At 48.2% G+C, this 14,292-nt stretch overlaps 17 non-coding genes across 17 annotated transcripts; 9 read left to right on the forward strand and 8 right to left on the reverse strand.

The window, feature by feature from the left end:
* Nucleotide 1: 1 nt before the first annotated feature.
* On the forward strand, nucleotides 2-120 carry trnal-caa (transfer RNA leucine (anticodon CAA)). Its single transcript has 2 exons — nucleotides 2-39; nucleotides 75-120. It is a non-coding gene; the product is annotated as a tRNA-Leu (tRNA).
* Nucleotides 121-1,057: 937 nt separating this feature from the next.
* trnal-aag (transfer RNA leucine (anticodon AAG)) lies at nucleotides 1,058-1,140 on the reverse strand. Its single transcript has one exon. It is a non-coding gene; the product is annotated as a tRNA-Leu (tRNA).
* Nucleotides 1,141-1,766: 626 nt separating this feature from the next.
* trnal-caa (transfer RNA leucine (anticodon CAA)) lies at nucleotides 1,767-1,885 on the forward strand. The gene is made up of 2 exons: nucleotides 1,767-1,804; nucleotides 1,840-1,885. It is a non-coding gene; the product is annotated as a tRNA-Leu (tRNA).
* A 937-nt stretch (nucleotides 1,886-2,822) lies between these two features.
* Nucleotides 2,823-2,905, reverse strand: trnal-aag (transfer RNA leucine (anticodon AAG)). Its single transcript has one exon. It is a non-coding gene; the product is annotated as a tRNA-Leu (tRNA).
* A 626-nt stretch (nucleotides 2,906-3,531) lies between these two features.
* On the forward strand, nucleotides 3,532-3,650 carry trnal-caa (transfer RNA leucine (anticodon CAA)). Its single transcript has 2 exons — nucleotides 3,532-3,569; nucleotides 3,605-3,650. It is a non-coding gene; the product is annotated as a tRNA-Leu (tRNA).
* Nucleotides 3,651-4,587: 937 nt separating this feature from the next.
* Nucleotides 4,588-4,670, reverse strand: trnal-aag (transfer RNA leucine (anticodon AAG)). The gene has a single exon. It is a non-coding gene; the product is annotated as a tRNA-Leu (tRNA).
* Nucleotides 4,671-5,296: 626 nt separating this feature from the next.
* On the forward strand, nucleotides 5,297-5,415 carry trnal-caa (transfer RNA leucine (anticodon CAA)). Its single transcript has 2 exons — nucleotides 5,297-5,334; nucleotides 5,370-5,415. It is a non-coding gene; the product is annotated as a tRNA-Leu (tRNA).
* A 937-nt stretch (nucleotides 5,416-6,352) lies between these two features.
* On the reverse strand, nucleotides 6,353-6,435 carry trnal-aag (transfer RNA leucine (anticodon AAG)). The gene has a single exon. It is a non-coding gene; the product is annotated as a tRNA-Leu (tRNA).
* A 626-nt stretch (nucleotides 6,436-7,061) lies between these two features.
* trnal-caa (transfer RNA leucine (anticodon CAA)) lies at nucleotides 7,062-7,180 on the forward strand. Its single transcript has 2 exons — nucleotides 7,062-7,099; nucleotides 7,135-7,180. It is a non-coding gene; the product is annotated as a tRNA-Leu (tRNA).
* A 937-nt stretch (nucleotides 7,181-8,117) lies between these two features.
* Nucleotides 8,118-8,200, reverse strand: trnal-aag (transfer RNA leucine (anticodon AAG)). The gene has a single exon. It is a non-coding gene; the product is annotated as a tRNA-Leu (tRNA).
* Nucleotides 8,201-8,826: 626 nt separating this feature from the next.
* Nucleotides 8,827-8,945, forward strand: trnal-caa (transfer RNA leucine (anticodon CAA)). The gene is made up of 2 exons: nucleotides 8,827-8,864; nucleotides 8,900-8,945. It is a non-coding gene; the product is annotated as a tRNA-Leu (tRNA).
* Nucleotides 8,946-9,882: 937 nt separating this feature from the next.
* On the reverse strand, nucleotides 9,883-9,965 carry trnal-aag (transfer RNA leucine (anticodon AAG)). The gene has a single exon. It is a non-coding gene; the product is annotated as a tRNA-Leu (tRNA).
* A 626-nt stretch (nucleotides 9,966-10,591) lies between these two features.
* trnal-caa (transfer RNA leucine (anticodon CAA)) lies at nucleotides 10,592-10,710 on the forward strand. The gene is made up of 2 exons: nucleotides 10,592-10,629; nucleotides 10,665-10,710. It is a non-coding gene; the product is annotated as a tRNA-Leu (tRNA).
* Nucleotides 10,711-11,647: 937 nt separating this feature from the next.
* trnal-aag (transfer RNA leucine (anticodon AAG)) lies at nucleotides 11,648-11,730 on the reverse strand. The gene has a single exon. It is a non-coding gene; the product is annotated as a tRNA-Leu (tRNA).
* Nucleotides 11,731-12,356: 626 nt separating this feature from the next.
* On the forward strand, nucleotides 12,357-12,475 carry trnal-caa (transfer RNA leucine (anticodon CAA)). Its single transcript has 2 exons — nucleotides 12,357-12,394; nucleotides 12,430-12,475. It is a non-coding gene; the product is annotated as a tRNA-Leu (tRNA).
* Nucleotides 12,476-13,412: 937 nt separating this feature from the next.
* trnal-aag (transfer RNA leucine (anticodon AAG)) lies at nucleotides 13,413-13,495 on the reverse strand. The gene has a single exon. It is a non-coding gene; the product is annotated as a tRNA-Leu (tRNA).
* A 626-nt stretch (nucleotides 13,496-14,121) lies between these two features.
* trnal-caa (transfer RNA leucine (anticodon CAA)) lies at nucleotides 14,122-14,240 on the forward strand. Its single transcript has 2 exons — nucleotides 14,122-14,159; nucleotides 14,195-14,240. It is a non-coding gene; the product is annotated as a tRNA-Leu (tRNA).
* The last annotated feature ends 52 nt before the right edge of the window (nucleotides 14,241-14,292 follow it).

The following is a 14,292-nucleotide window of genomic DNA, read 5'->3' on the forward strand; positions in this document are numbered from 1 at the left end:
TGTCAGGATGGCCGAGTGGTCTAAGGCGCCAGACTCAAGGACTGTTAATCCTTACCTTACCAAAGGTTGGTGTATTCTGGTCCCTTTCTAGGGGCGTGGGTTCGAATCCCACTTCTGACATTAACTTTTTATCCAGACAAATGCCAGCCAGCGTCAAAAAGCCTGCTCAACTGGCTTTAAATTTGCAAGTGGTCACCTCAAGCTCCTCAACGCTATTGGCGTTTGCCAATAAGCGAAAGGCACCGCACCGCCCACAGACCAACTTGTTTTGCTCTCTAAACTTATCACATTCTAACCCTGTTCTCGGGGATAGGGTTTAAAATCAGACTTCTCCTTTCAACCCATTCCCACACTAAAAAGCAGCAGACTCAAAGCATGACATTTTTATCCTCCCGCGTTGCTGAATTCCACGTTGCTTTCTCGTACTGTGGCTTTCAATCCCACTGCAGACAGTGGTGGTTCTCAGAAAAAGGGCACCACTGTCAAAGAATGAGATTTCTTCCACACAAAGGCTGCTCAAATCTGCTCCGTTCCTCAGGCAGGGAATTACTTGCAATGTTTACTTCCGACATTAACACATTTTGCCAGTATAAAAGGCACCAGAGCCAAACAAGTCAGGTATTAGCATGTGAAAGTTGCCAGAGTCGATGCCTTGGTGGACCGAGGCCTTTCAATGCTCAGACTGATGCTTACGGCCAAGGGCACAATAGTGTCAGGAAGGCCGAGTGGAGTGAGGCGCCAGACTCAAAGACTGTTAATCCTTAACTGACCAAAGGTCGGCGAATTCCGGTCCCTTTCTAGGGGCGTGGGTTGCAATCCCACCTCTGACGTGACATTTTTCCCCACACAAATGCAGCCAGCGTCAAAAGGCCTGTTGAACTGGCCTTCAATTTACAAGTGGCAACATCAAACTCTTCAACGGTTTGCCAACAAACTGAAGGCACCGTTCTCAGCTCAACCTCTTTTCCACACCAAAATAGTCATATCACAACACAGCGGGAGCCGACTGCTTCATGGCTCGCGGTGAAGGGGCGCAAATATTACACGCCACAAATTCTGGCAGCGGTGGGATTCGAACCCACTGCCTCCGAAGAGACTGGAGCCTTAATCCAGCGCCTTAGACCGCTCGGCCACGCTACCACTGGCAGCAGTTTCCGTTCTGGAACTAGTGACCGGTGAGTGAAATGTGACTTTGCTTTGGGCAAGATAATAATCAAGGCCATTGAAGTGGCAGACGGTAAACTCTCGAGAAATGATTTTGCAGCATACAGGTCCACAGGGCAACACCAGTAATTAGGTGCACGTTGGAACGAAGCAGTTACAACCTTCATTCAATATTTATTCCGACATCAACGTCACTGACAAAACCAGATTATCTGGTCATGATCACATTGCCGTTTGTGGGATCTTGCTGTGTGCAAACTGGCTGCGGCGTTCCCCACATTGCAACAGTGCCTTCACTTTTACAATACTTCATTGGCTGTAAAGCGCCTTGGGACGTCGTTCGGTCATGAAAGGCGCTTTCGAAATACAATACAGAAAATGTTACCCGATAGCTGACAAAATGCGAGCTGTTGCGAGAAATACCTGTGTTTGAATGTTGGTTGCATTGCAGGGATGATGAACTTAATGACTGGCGCTGCCTGTTAAGTCCTGTCGTAAGAATGTGTGCGTTGTGTGTTTGCACAGGAGGAAGAATTGTGAGGCTGCTCAGTAAGTGTGCAGAATTTGCAGCACATTTTCCTGCGTGCTGCTGCACGACCATTGTCAGGATGGCCGAGTGGTCTAAGGCGCCAGACTCAAGGACTGTTAATCCTTACCTTACCAAAGGTTGGTGTATTCTGGTCCCTTTCTAGGGGCGTGGGTTCGAATCCCACTTCTGACATTAACTTTTTATCCAGACAAATGCCAGCCAGCGTCAAAAAGCCTGCTCAACTGGCTTTAAATTTGCAAGTGGTCACCTCAAGCTCCTCAACGCTATTGGCGTTTGCCAATAAGCGAAAGGCACCGCACCGCCCACAGACCAACTTGTTTTGCTCTCTAAACTTATCACATTCTAACCCTGTTCTCGGGGATAGGGTTTAAAATCAGACTTCTCCTTTCAACCCATTCCCACACTAAAAAGCAGCAGACTCAAAGCATGACATTTTTATCCTCCCGCGTTGCTGAATTCCACGTTGCTTTCTCGTACTGTGGCTTTCAATCCCACTGCAGACAGTGGTGGTTCTCAGAAAAAGGGCACCACTGTCAAAGAATGAGATTTCTTCCACACAAAGGCTGCTCAAATCTGCTCCGTTCCTCAGGCAGGGAATTACTTGCAATGTTTACTTCCGACATTAACACATTTTGCCAGTATAAAAGGCACCAGAGCCAAACAAGTCAGGTATTAGCATGTGAAAGTTGCCAGAGTCGATGCCTTGGTGGACCGAGGCCTTTCAATGCTCAGACTGATGCTTACGGCCAAGGGCACAATAGTGTCAGGAAGGCCGAGTGGAGTGAGGCGCCAGACTCAAAGACTGTTAATCCTTAACTGACCAAAGGTCGGCGAATTCCGGTCCCTTTCTAGGGGCGTGGGTTGCAATCCCACCTCTGACGTGACATTTTTCCCCACACAAATGCAGCCAGCGTCAAAAGGCCTGTTGAACTGGCCTTCAATTTACAAGTGGCAACATCAAACTCTTCAACGGTTTGCCAACAAACTGAAGGCACCGTTCTCCGCTCAACCTCTTTTCCACACCAAAATAGTCATATCACAACACAGCGGGAGCCGACTGCTTCATGGCTCGCGGTGAAGGGGCGCAAATATTACACGCCACAAATTCTGGCAGCGGTGGGATTCGAACCCACTGCCTCCGAAGAGACTGGAGCCTTAATCCAGCGCCTTAGACCGCTCGGCCACGCTACCACTGGCAGCAGTTTCCGTTCTGGAACTAGTGACCGGTGAGTGAAATGTGACTTTGCTTTGGGCAAGATAATAATCAAGGCCATTGAAGTGGCAGACGGTAAACTCTCGAGAAATGATTTTGCAGCATACAGGTCCACAGGGCAACACCAGTAATTAGGTGCACGTTGGAACGAAGCAGTTACAACCTTCATTCAATATTTATTCCGACATCAACGTCACTGACAAAACCAGATTATCTGGTCATGATCACATTGCCGTTTGTGGGATCTTGCTGTGTGCAAACTGGCTGCGGCGTTCCCCACATTGCAACAGTGCCTTCACTTTTACAATACTTCATTGGCTGTAAAGCGCCTTGGGACGTCGTTCGGTCATGAAAGGCGCTTTCGAAATACAATACAGAAAATGTTACCCGATAGCTGACAAAATGCGAGCTGTTGCGAGAAATACCTGTGTTTGAATGTTGGTTGCATTGCAGGGATGATGAACTTAATGACTGGCGCTGCCTGTTAAGTCCTGTCGTAAGAATGTGTGCGTTGTGTGTTTGCACAGGAGGAAGAATTGTGAGGCTGCTCAGTAAGTGTGCAGAATTTGCAGCACATTTTCCTGCGTGCTGCTGCACGACCATTGTCAGGATGGCCGAGTGGTCTAAGGCGCCAGACTCAAGGACTGTTAATCCTTACCTTACCAAAGGTTGGTGTATTCTGGTCCCTTTCTAGGGGCGTGGGTTCGAATCCCACTTCTGACATTAACTTTTTATCCAGACAAATGCCAGCCAGCGTCAAAAAGCCTGCTCAACTGGCTTTAAATTTGCAAGTGGTCACCTCAAGCTCCTCAACGCTATTGGCGTTTGCCAATAAGCGAAAGGCACCGCACCGCCCACAGACCAACTTGTTTTGCTCTCTAAACTTATCACATTCTAACCCTGTTCTCGGGGATAGGGTTTAAAATCAGACTTCTCCTTTCAACCCATTCCCACACTAAAAAGCAGCAGACTCAAAGCATGACATTTTTATCCTCCCGCGTTGCTGAATTCCACGTTGCTTTCTCGTACTGTGGCTTTCAATCCCACTGCAGACAGTGGTGGTTCTCAGAAAAAGGGCACCACTGTCAAAGAATGAGATTTCTTCCACACAAAGGCTGCTCAAATCTGCTCCGTTCCTCAGGCAGGGAATTACTTGCAATGTTTACTTCCGACATTAACACATTTTGCCAGTATAAAAGGCACCAGAGCCAAACAAGTCAGGTATTAGCATGTGAAAGTTGCCAGAGTCGATGCCTTGGTGGACCGAGGCCTTTCAATGCTCAGACTGATGCTTACGGCCAAGGGCACAATAGTGTCAGGAAGGCCGAGTGGAGTGAGGCGCCAGACTCAAAGACTGTTAATCCTTAACTGACCAAAGGTCGGCGAATTCCGGTCCCTTTCTAGGGGCGTGGGTTGCAATCCCACCTCTGACGTGACATTTTTCCCCACACAAATGCAGCCAGCGTCAAAAGGCCTGTTGAACTGGCCTTCAATTTACAAGTGGCAACATCAAACTCTTCAACGGTTTGCCAACAAACTGAAGGCACCGTTCTCCGCTCAACCTCTTTTCCACACCAAAATAGTCATATCACAACACAGCGGGAGCCGACTGCTTCATGGCTCGCGGTGAAGGGGCGCAAATATTACACGCCACAAATTCTGGCAGCGGTGGGATTCGAACCCACTGCCTCCGAAGAGACTGGAGCCTTAATCCAGCGCCTTAGACCGCTCGGCCACGCTACCACTGGCAGCAGTTTCCGTTCTGGAACTAGTGACCGGTGAGTGAAATGTGACTTTGCTTTGGGCAAGATAATAATCAAGGCCATTGAAGTGGCAGACGGTAAACTCTCGAGAAATGATTTTGCAGCATACAGGTCCACAGGGCAACACCAGTAATTAGGTGCACGTTGGAACGAAGCAGTTACAACCTTCATTCAATATTTATTCCGACATCAACGTCACTGACAAAACCAGATTATCTGGTCATGATCACATTGCCGTTTGTGGGATCTTGCTGTGTGCAAACTGGCTGCGGCGTTCCCCACATTGCAACAGTGCCTTCACTTTTACAATACTTCATTGGCTGTAAAGCGCCTTGGGACGTCGTTCGGTCATGAAAGGCGCTTTCGAAATACAATACAGAAAATGTTACCCGATAGCTGACAAAATGCGAGCTGTTGCGAGAAATACCTGTGTTTGAATGTTGGTTGCATTGCAGGGATGATGAACTTAATGACTGGCGCTGCCTGTTAAGTCCTGTCGTAAGAATGTGTGCGTTGTGTGTTTGCACAGGAGGAAGAATTGTGAGGCTGCTCAGTAAGTGTGCAGAATTTGCAGCACATTTTCCTGCGTGCTGCTGCACGACCATTGTCAGGATGGCCGAGTGGTCTAAGGCGCCAGACTCAAGGACTGTTAATCCTTACCTTACCAAAGGTTGGTGTATTCTGGTCCCTTTCTAGGGGCGTGGGTTCGAATCCCACTTCTGACATTAACTTTTTATCCAGACAAATGCCAGCCAGCGTCAAAAAGCCTGCTCAACTGGCTTTAAATTTGCAAGTGGTCACCTCAAGCTCCTCAACGCTATTGGCGTTTGCCAATAAGCGAAAGGCACCGCACCGCCCACAGACCAACTTGTTTTGCTCTCTAAACTTATCACATTCTAACCCTGTTCTCGGGGATAGGGTTTAAAATCAGACTTCTCCTTTCAACCCATTCCCACACTAAAAAGCAGCAGACTCAAAGCATGACATTTTTATCCTCCCGCGTTGCTGAATTCCACGTTGCTTTCTCGTACTGTGGCTTTCAATCCCACTGCAGACAGTGGTGGTTCTCAGAAAAAGGGCACCACTGTCAAAGAATGAGATTTCTTCCACACAAAGGCTGCTCAAATCTGCTCCGTTCCTCAGGCAGGGAATTACTTGCAATGTTTACTTCCGACATTAACACATTTTGCCAGTATAAAAGGCACCAGAGCCAAACAAGTCAGGTATTAGCATGTGAAAGTTGCCAGAGTCGATGCCTTGGTGGACCGAGGCCTTTCAATGCTCAGACTGATGCTTACGGCCAAGGGCACAATAGTGTCAGGAAGGCCGAGTGGAGTGAGGCGCCAGACTCAAAGACTGTTAATCCTTAACTGACCAAAGGTCGGCGAATTCCGGTCCCTTTCTAGGGGCGTGGGTTGCAATCCCACCTCTGACGTGACATTTTTCCCCACACAAATGCAGCCAGCGTCAAAAGGCCTGTTGAACTGGCCTTCAATTTACAAGTGGCAACATCAAACTCTTCAACGGTTTGCCAACAAACTGAAGGCACCGTTCTCCGCTCAACCTCTTTTCCACACCAAAATAGTCATATCACAACACAGCGGGAGCCGACTGCTTCATGGCTCGCGGTGAAGGGGCGCAAATATTACACGCCACAAATTCTGGCAGCGGTGGGATTCGAACCCACTGCCTCCGAAGAGACTGGAGCCTTAATCCAGCGCCTTAGACCGCTCGGCCACGCTACCACTGGCAGCAGTTTCCGTTCTGGAACTAGTGACCGGTGAGTGAAATGTGACTTTGCTTTGGGCAAGATAATAATCAAGGCCATTGAAGTGGCAGACGGTAAACTCTCGAGAAATGATTTTGCAGCATACAGGTCCACAGGGCAACACCAGTAATTAGGTGCACGTTGGAACGAAGCAGTTACAACCTTCATTCAATATTTATTCCGACATCAACGTCACTGACAAAACCAGATTATCTGGTCATGATCACATTGCCGTTTGTGGGATCTTGCTGTGTGCAAACTGGCTGCGGCGTTCCCCACATTGCAACAGTGCCTTCACTTTTACAATACTTCATTGGCTGTAAAGCGCCTTGGGACGTCGTTCGGTCATGAAAGGCGCTTTCGAAATACAATACAGAAAATGTTACCCGATAGCTGACAAAATGCGAGCTGTTGCGAGAAATACCTGTGTTTGAATGTTGGTTGCATTGCAGGGATGATGAACTTAATGACTGGCGCTGCCTGTTAAGTCCTGTCGTAAGAATGTGTGCGTTGTGTGTTTGCACAGGAGGAAGAATTGTGAGGCTGCTCAGTAAGTGTGCAGAATTTGCAGCACATTTTCCTGCGTGCTGCTGCACGACCATTGTCAGGATGGCCGAGTGGTCTAAGGCGCCAGACTCAAGGACTGTTAATCCTTACCTTACCAAAGGTTGGTGTATTCTGGTCCCTTTCTAGGGGCGTGGGTTCGAATCCCACTTCTGACATTAACTTTTTATCCAGACAAATGCCAGCCAGCGTCAAAAAGCCTGCTCAACTGGCTTTAAATTTGCAAGTGGTCACCTCAAGCTCCTCAACGCTATTGGCGTTTGCCAATAAGCGAAAGGCACCGCACCGCCCACAGACCAACTTGTTTTGCTCTCTAAACTTATCACATTCTAACCCTGTTCTCGGGGATAGGGTTTAAAATCAGACTTCTCCTTTCAACCCATTCCCACACTAAAAAGCAGCAGACTCAAAGCATGACATTTTTATCCTCCCGCGTTGCTGAATTCCACGTTGCTTTCTCGTACTGTGGCTTTCAATCCCACTGCAGACAGTGGTGGTTCTCAGAAAAAGGGCACCACTGTCAAAGAATGAGATTTCTTCCACACAAAGGCTGCTCAAATCTGCTCCGTTCCTCAGGCAGGGAATTACTTGCAATGTTTACTTCCGACATTAACACATTTTGCCAGTATAAAAGGCACCAGAGCCAAACAAGTCAGGTATTAGCATGTGAAAGTTGCCAGAGTCGATGCCTTGGTGGACCGAGGCCTTTCAATGCTCAGACTGATGCTTACGGCCAAGGGCACAATAGTGTCAGGAAGGCCGAGTGGAGTGAGGCGCCAGACTCAAAGACTGTTAATCCTTAACTGACCAAAGGTCGGCGAATTCCGGTCCCTTTCTAGGGGCGTGGGTTGCAATCCCACCTCTGACGTGACATTTTTCCCCACACAAATGCAGCCAGCGTCAAAAGGCCTGTTGAACTGGCCTTCAATTTACAAGTGGCAACATCAAACTCTTCAACGGTTTGCCAACAAACTGAAGGCACCGTTCTCCGCTCAACCTCTTTTCCACACCAAAATAGTCATATCACAACACAGCGGGAGCCGACTGCTTCATGGCTCGCGGTGAAGGGGCGCAAATATTACACGCCACAAATTCTGGCAGCGGTGGGATTCGAACCCACTGCCTCCGAAGAGACTGGAGCCTTAATCCAGCGCCTTAGACCGCTCGGCCACGCTACCACTGGCAGCAGTTTCCGTTCTGGAACTAGTGACCGGTGAGTGAAATGTGACTTTGCTTTGGGCAAGATAATAATCAAGGCCATTGAAGTGGCAGACGGTAAACTCTCGAGAAATGATTTTGCAGCATACAGGTCCACAGGGCAACACCAGTAATTAGGTGCACGTTGGAACGAAGCAGTTACAACCTTCATTCAATATTTATTCCGACATCAACGTCACTGACAAAACCAGATTATCTGGTCATGATCACATTGCCGTTTGTGGGATCTTGCTGTGTGCAAACTGGCTGCGGCGTTCCCCACATTGCAACAGTGCCTTCACTTTTACAATACTTCATTGGCTGTAAAGCGCCTTGGGACGTCGTTCGGTCATGAAAGGCGCTTTCGAAATACAATACAGAAAATGTTACCCGATAGCTGACAAAATGCGAGCTGTTGCGAGAAATACCTGTGTTTGAATGTTGGTTGCATTGCAGGGATGATGAACTTAATGACTGGCGCTGCCTGTTAAGTCCTGTCGTAAGAATGTGTGCGTTGTGTGTTTGCACAGGAGGAAGAATTGTGAGGCTGCTCAGTAAGTGTGCAGAATTTGCAGCACATTTTCCTGCGTGCTGCTGCACGACCATTGTCAGGATGGCCGAGTGGTCTAAGGCGCCAGACTCAAGGACTGTTAATCCTTACCTTACCAAAGGTTGGTGTATTCTGGTCCCTTTCTAGGGGCGTGGGTTCGAATCCCACTTCTGACATTAACTTTTTATCCAGACAAATGCCAGCCAGCGTCAAAAAGCCTGCTCAACTGGCTTTAAATTTGCAAGTGGTCACCTCAAGCTCCTCAACGCTATTGGCGTTTGCCAATAAGCGAAAGGCACCGCACCGCCCACAGACCAACTTGTTTTGCTCTCTAAACTTATCACATTCTAACCCTGTTCTCGGGGATAGGGTTTAAAATCAGACTTCTCCTTTCAACCCATTCCCACACTAAAAAGCAGCAGACTCAAAGCATGACATTTTTATCCTCCCGCGTTGCTGAATTCCACGTTGCTTTCTCGTACTGTGGCTTTCAATCCCACTGCAGACAGTGGTGGTTCTCAGAAAAAGGGCACCACTGTCAAAGAATGAGATTTCTTCCACACAAAGGCTGCTCAAATCTGCTCCGTTCCTCAGGCAGGGAATTACTTGCAATGTTTACTTCCGACATTAACACATTTTGCCAGTATAAAAGGCACCAGAGCCAAACAAGTCAGGTATTAGCATGTGAAAGTTGCCAGAGTCGATGCCTTGGTGGACCGAGGCCTTTCAATGCTCAGACTGATGCTTACGACCAAGGGCACAATAGTGTCAGGAAGGCCGAGTGGAGTGAGGCGCCAGACTCAAAGACTGTTAATCCTTAACTGACCAAAGGTCGGCGAATTCCGGTCCCTTTCTAGGGGCGTGGGTTGCAATCCCACCTCTGACGTGACATTTTTCCCCACACAAATGCAGCCAGCGTCAAAAGGCCTGTTGAACTGGCCTTCAATTTACAAGTGGCAACATCAAACTCTTCAACGGTTTGCCAACAAACTGAAGGCACCGTTCTCAGCTCAACCTCTTTTCCACACCAAAATAGTCATATCACAACACAGCGGGAGCCGACTGCTTCATGGCTCGCGGTGAAGGGGCGCAAATATTACACGCCACAAATTCTGGCAGCGGTGGGATTCGAACCCACTGCCTCCGAAGAGACTGGAGCCTTAATCCAGCGCCTTAGACCGCTCGGCCACGCTACCACTGGCAGCAGTTTCCGTTCTGGAACTAGTGACCGGTGAGTGAAATGTGACTTTGCTTTGGGCAAGATAATAATCAAGGCCATTGAAGTGGCAGACGGTAAACTCTCGAGAAATGATTTTGCAGCATACAGGTCCACAGGGCAACACCAGTAATTAGGTGCACGTTGGAACGAAGCAGTTACAACCTTCATTCAATATTTATTCCGACATCAACGTCACTGACAAAACCAGATTATCTGGTCATGATCACATTGCCGTTTGTGGGATCTTGCTGTGTGCAAACTGGCTGCGGCGTTCCCCACATTGCAACAGTGCCTTCACTTTTACAATACTTCATTGGCTGTAAAGCGCCTTGGGACGTCGTTCGGTCATGAAAGGCGCTTTCGAAATACAATACAGAAAATGTTACCCGATAGCTGACAAAATGCGAGCTGTTGCGAGAAATACCTGTGTTTGAATGTTGGTTGCATTGCAGGGATGATGAACTTAATGACTGGCGCTGCCTGTTAAGTCCTGTCGTAAGAATGTGTGCGTTGTGTGTTTGCACAGGAGGAAGAATTGTGAGGCTGCTCAGTAAGTGTGCAGAATTTGCAGCACATTTTCCTGCGTGCTGCTGCACGACCATTGTCAGGATGGCCGAGTGGTCTAAGGCGCCAGACTCAAGGACTGTTAATCCTTACCTTACCAAAGGTTGGTGTATTCTGGTCCCTTTCTAGGGGCGTGGGTTCGAATCCCACTTCTGACATTAACTTTTTATCCAGACAAATGCCAGCCAGCGTCAAAAAGCCTGCTCAACTGGCTTTAAATTTGCAAGTGGTCACCTCAAGCTCCTCAACGCTATTGGCGTTTGCCAATAAGCGAAAGGCACCGCACCGCCCACAGACCAACTTGTTTTGCTCTCTAAACTTATCACATTCTAACCCTGTTCTCGGGGATAGGGTTTAAAATCAGACTTCTCCTTTCAACCCATTCCCACACTAAAAAGCAGCAGACTCAAAGCATGACATTTTTATCCTCCCGCGTTGCTGAATTCCACGTTGCTTTCTCGTACTGTGGCTTTCAATCCCACTGCAGACAGTGGTGGTTCTCAGAAAAAGGGCACCACTGTCAAAGAATGAGATTTCTTCCACACAAAGGCTGCTCAAATCTGCTCCGTTCCTCAGGCAGGGAATTACTTGCAATGTTTACTTCCGACATTAACACATTTTGCCAGTATAAAAGGCACCAGAGCCAAACAAGTCAGGTATTAGCATGTGAAAGTTGCCAGAGTCGATGCCTTGGTGGACCGAGGCCTTTCAATGCTCAGACTGATGCTTACGGCCAAGGGCACAATAGTGTCAGGAAGGCCGAGTGGAGTGAGGCGCCAGACTCAAAGACTGTTAATCCTTAACTGACCAAAGGTCGGCGAATTCCGGTCCCTTTCTAGGGGCGTGGGTTGCAATCCCACCTCTGACGTGACATTTTTCCCCACACAAATGCAGCCAGCGTCAAAAGGCCTGTTGAACTGGCCTTCAATTTACAAGTGGCAACATCAAACTCTTCAACGGTTTGCCAACAAACTGAAGGCACCGTTCTCCGCTCAACCTCTTTTCCACACCAAAATAGTCATATCACAACACAGCGGGAGCCGACTGCTTCATGGCTCGCGGTGAAGGGGCGCAAATATTACACGCCACAAATTCTGGCAGCGGTGGGATTCGAACCCACTGCCTCCGAAGAGACTGGAGCCTTAATCCAGCGCCTTAGACCGCTCGGCCACGCTACCACTGGCAGCAGTTTCCGTTCTGGAACTAGTGACCGGTGAGTGAAATGTGACTTTGCTTTGGGCAAGATAATAATCAAGGCCATTGAAGTGGCAGACGGTAAACTCTCGAGAAATGATTTTGCAGCATACAGGTCCACAGGGCAACACCAGTAATTAGGTGCACGTTGGAACGAAGCAGTTACAACCTTCATTCAATATTTATTCCGACATCAACGTCACTGACAAAACCAGATTATCTGGTCATGATCACATTGCCGTTTGTGGGATCTTGCTGTGTGCAAACTGGCTGCGGCGTTCCCCACATTGCAACAGTGCCTTCACTTTTACAATACTTCATTGGCTGTAAAGCGCCTTGGGACGTCGTTCGGTCATGAAAGGCGCTTTCGAAATACAATACAGAAAATGTTACCCGATAGCTGACAAAATGCGAGCTGTTGCGAGAAATACCTGTGTTTGAATGTTGGTTGCATTGCAGGGATGATGAACTTAATGACTGGCGCTGCCTGTTAAGTCCTGTCGTAAGAATGTGTGCGTTGTGTGTTTGCACAGGAGGAAGAATTGTGAGGCTGCTCAGTAAGTGTGCAGAATTTGCAGCACATTTTCCTGCGTGCTGCTGCACGACCATTGTCAGGATGGCCGAGTGGTCTAAGGCGCCAGACTCAAGGACTGTTAATCCTTACCTTACCAAAGGTTGGTGTATTCTGGTCCCTTTCTAGGGGCGTGGGTTCGAATCCCACTTCTGACATTAACTTTTTATCCAGACAAATGCCAGCCAGCGTCAAAAAGCCTGCTCAACTGGCTTTAAATTTGCAAGTGGTCACCTCAAGCTCCTCAACGCTATTGGCGTTTGCCAATAAGCGAAAGGCACCGCACCGCCCACAGACCAACTTGTTTTGCTCTCTAAACTTATCACATTCTAACCCTGTTCTCGGGGATAGGGTTTAAAATCAGACTTCTCCTTTCAACCCATTCCCACACTAAAAAGCAGCAGACTCAAAGCATGACATTTTTATCCTCCCGCGTTGCTGAATTCCACGTTGCTTTCTCGTACTGTGGCTTTCAATCCCACTGCAGACAGTGGTGGTTCTCAGAAAAAGGGCACCACTGTCAAAGAATGAGATTTCTTCCACACAAAGGCTGCTCAAATCTGCTCCGTTCCTCAGGCAGGGAATTACTTGCAATGTTTACTTCCGACATTAACACATTTTGCCAGTATAAAAGGCACCAGAGCCAAACAAGTCAGGTATTAGCATGTGAAAGTTGCCAGAGTCGATGCCTTGGTGGACCGAGGCCTTTCAATGCTCAGACTGATGCTTACGACCAAGGGCACAATAGTGTCAGGAAGGCCGAGTGGAGTGAGGCGCCAGACTCAAAGACTGTTAATCCTTAACTGACCAAAGGTCGGCGAATTCCGGTCCCTTTCTAGGGGCGTGGGTTGCAATCCCACCTCTGACGTGACATTTTTCCCCACACAAATGCAGCCAGCGTCAAAAGGCCTGTTGAACTGGCCTTCAATTTACAAGTGGCAACATCAAACTCTTCAACGGTTTGCCAACAAACTGAAGGCACCGTTCTCAGCTCAACCTCTTTTCCACACCAAAATAGTCATATCACAACACAGCGGGAGCCGACTGCTTCATGGCTCGCGGTGAAGGGGCGCAAATATTACACGCCACAAATTCTGGCAGCGGTGGGATTCGAACCCACTGCCTCCGAAGAGACTGGAGCCTTAATCCAGCGCCTTAGACCGCTCGGCCACGCTACCACTGGCAGCAGTTTCCGTTCTGGAACTAGTGACCGGTGAGTGAAATGTGACTTTGCTTTGGGCAAGATAATAATCAAGGCCATTGAAGTGGCAGACGGTAAACTCTCGAGAAATGATTTTGCAGCATACAGGTCCACAGGGCAACACCAGTAATTAGGTGCACGTTGGAACGAAGCAGTTACAACCTTCATTCAATATTTATTCCGACATCAACGTCACTGACAAAACCAGATTATCTGGTCATGATCACATTGCCGTTTGTGGGATCTTGCTGTGTGCAAACTGGCTGCGGCGTTCCCCACATTGCAACAGTGCCTTCACTTTTACAATACTTCATTGGCTGTAAAGCGCCTTGGGACGTCGTTCGGTCATGAAAGGCGCTTTCGAAATACAATACAGAAAATGTTACCCGATAGCTGACAAAATGCGAGCTGTTGCGAGAAATACCTGTGTTTGAATGTTGGTTGCATTGCAGGGATGATGAACTTAATGACTGGCGCTGCCTGTTAAGTCCTGTCGTAAGAATGTGTGCGTTGTGTGTTTGCACAGGAGGAAGAATTGTGAGGCTGCTCAGTAAGTGTGCAGAATTTGCAGCACATTTTCCTGCGTGCTGCTGCACGACCATTGTCAGGATGGCCGAGTGGTCTAAGGCGCCAGACTCAAGGACTGTTAATCCTTACCTTACCAAAGGTTGGTGTATTCTGGTCCCTTTCTAGGGGCGTGGGTTCGAATCCCACTTCTGACATTAACTTTTTATCCAGACAAATGCCAGCCAGCGTCAAAAAGCCTGCTCAACT

Source organism: Pristiophorus japonicus, chromosome 8 (assembly GCF_044704955.1).
Source record: "Pristiophorus japonicus isolate sPriJap1 chromosome 8, sPriJap1.hap1, whole genome shotgun sequence".
NCBI lineage: Eukaryota > Metazoa > Chordata > Chondrichthyes > Pristiophoridae > Pristiophorus > Pristiophorus japonicus.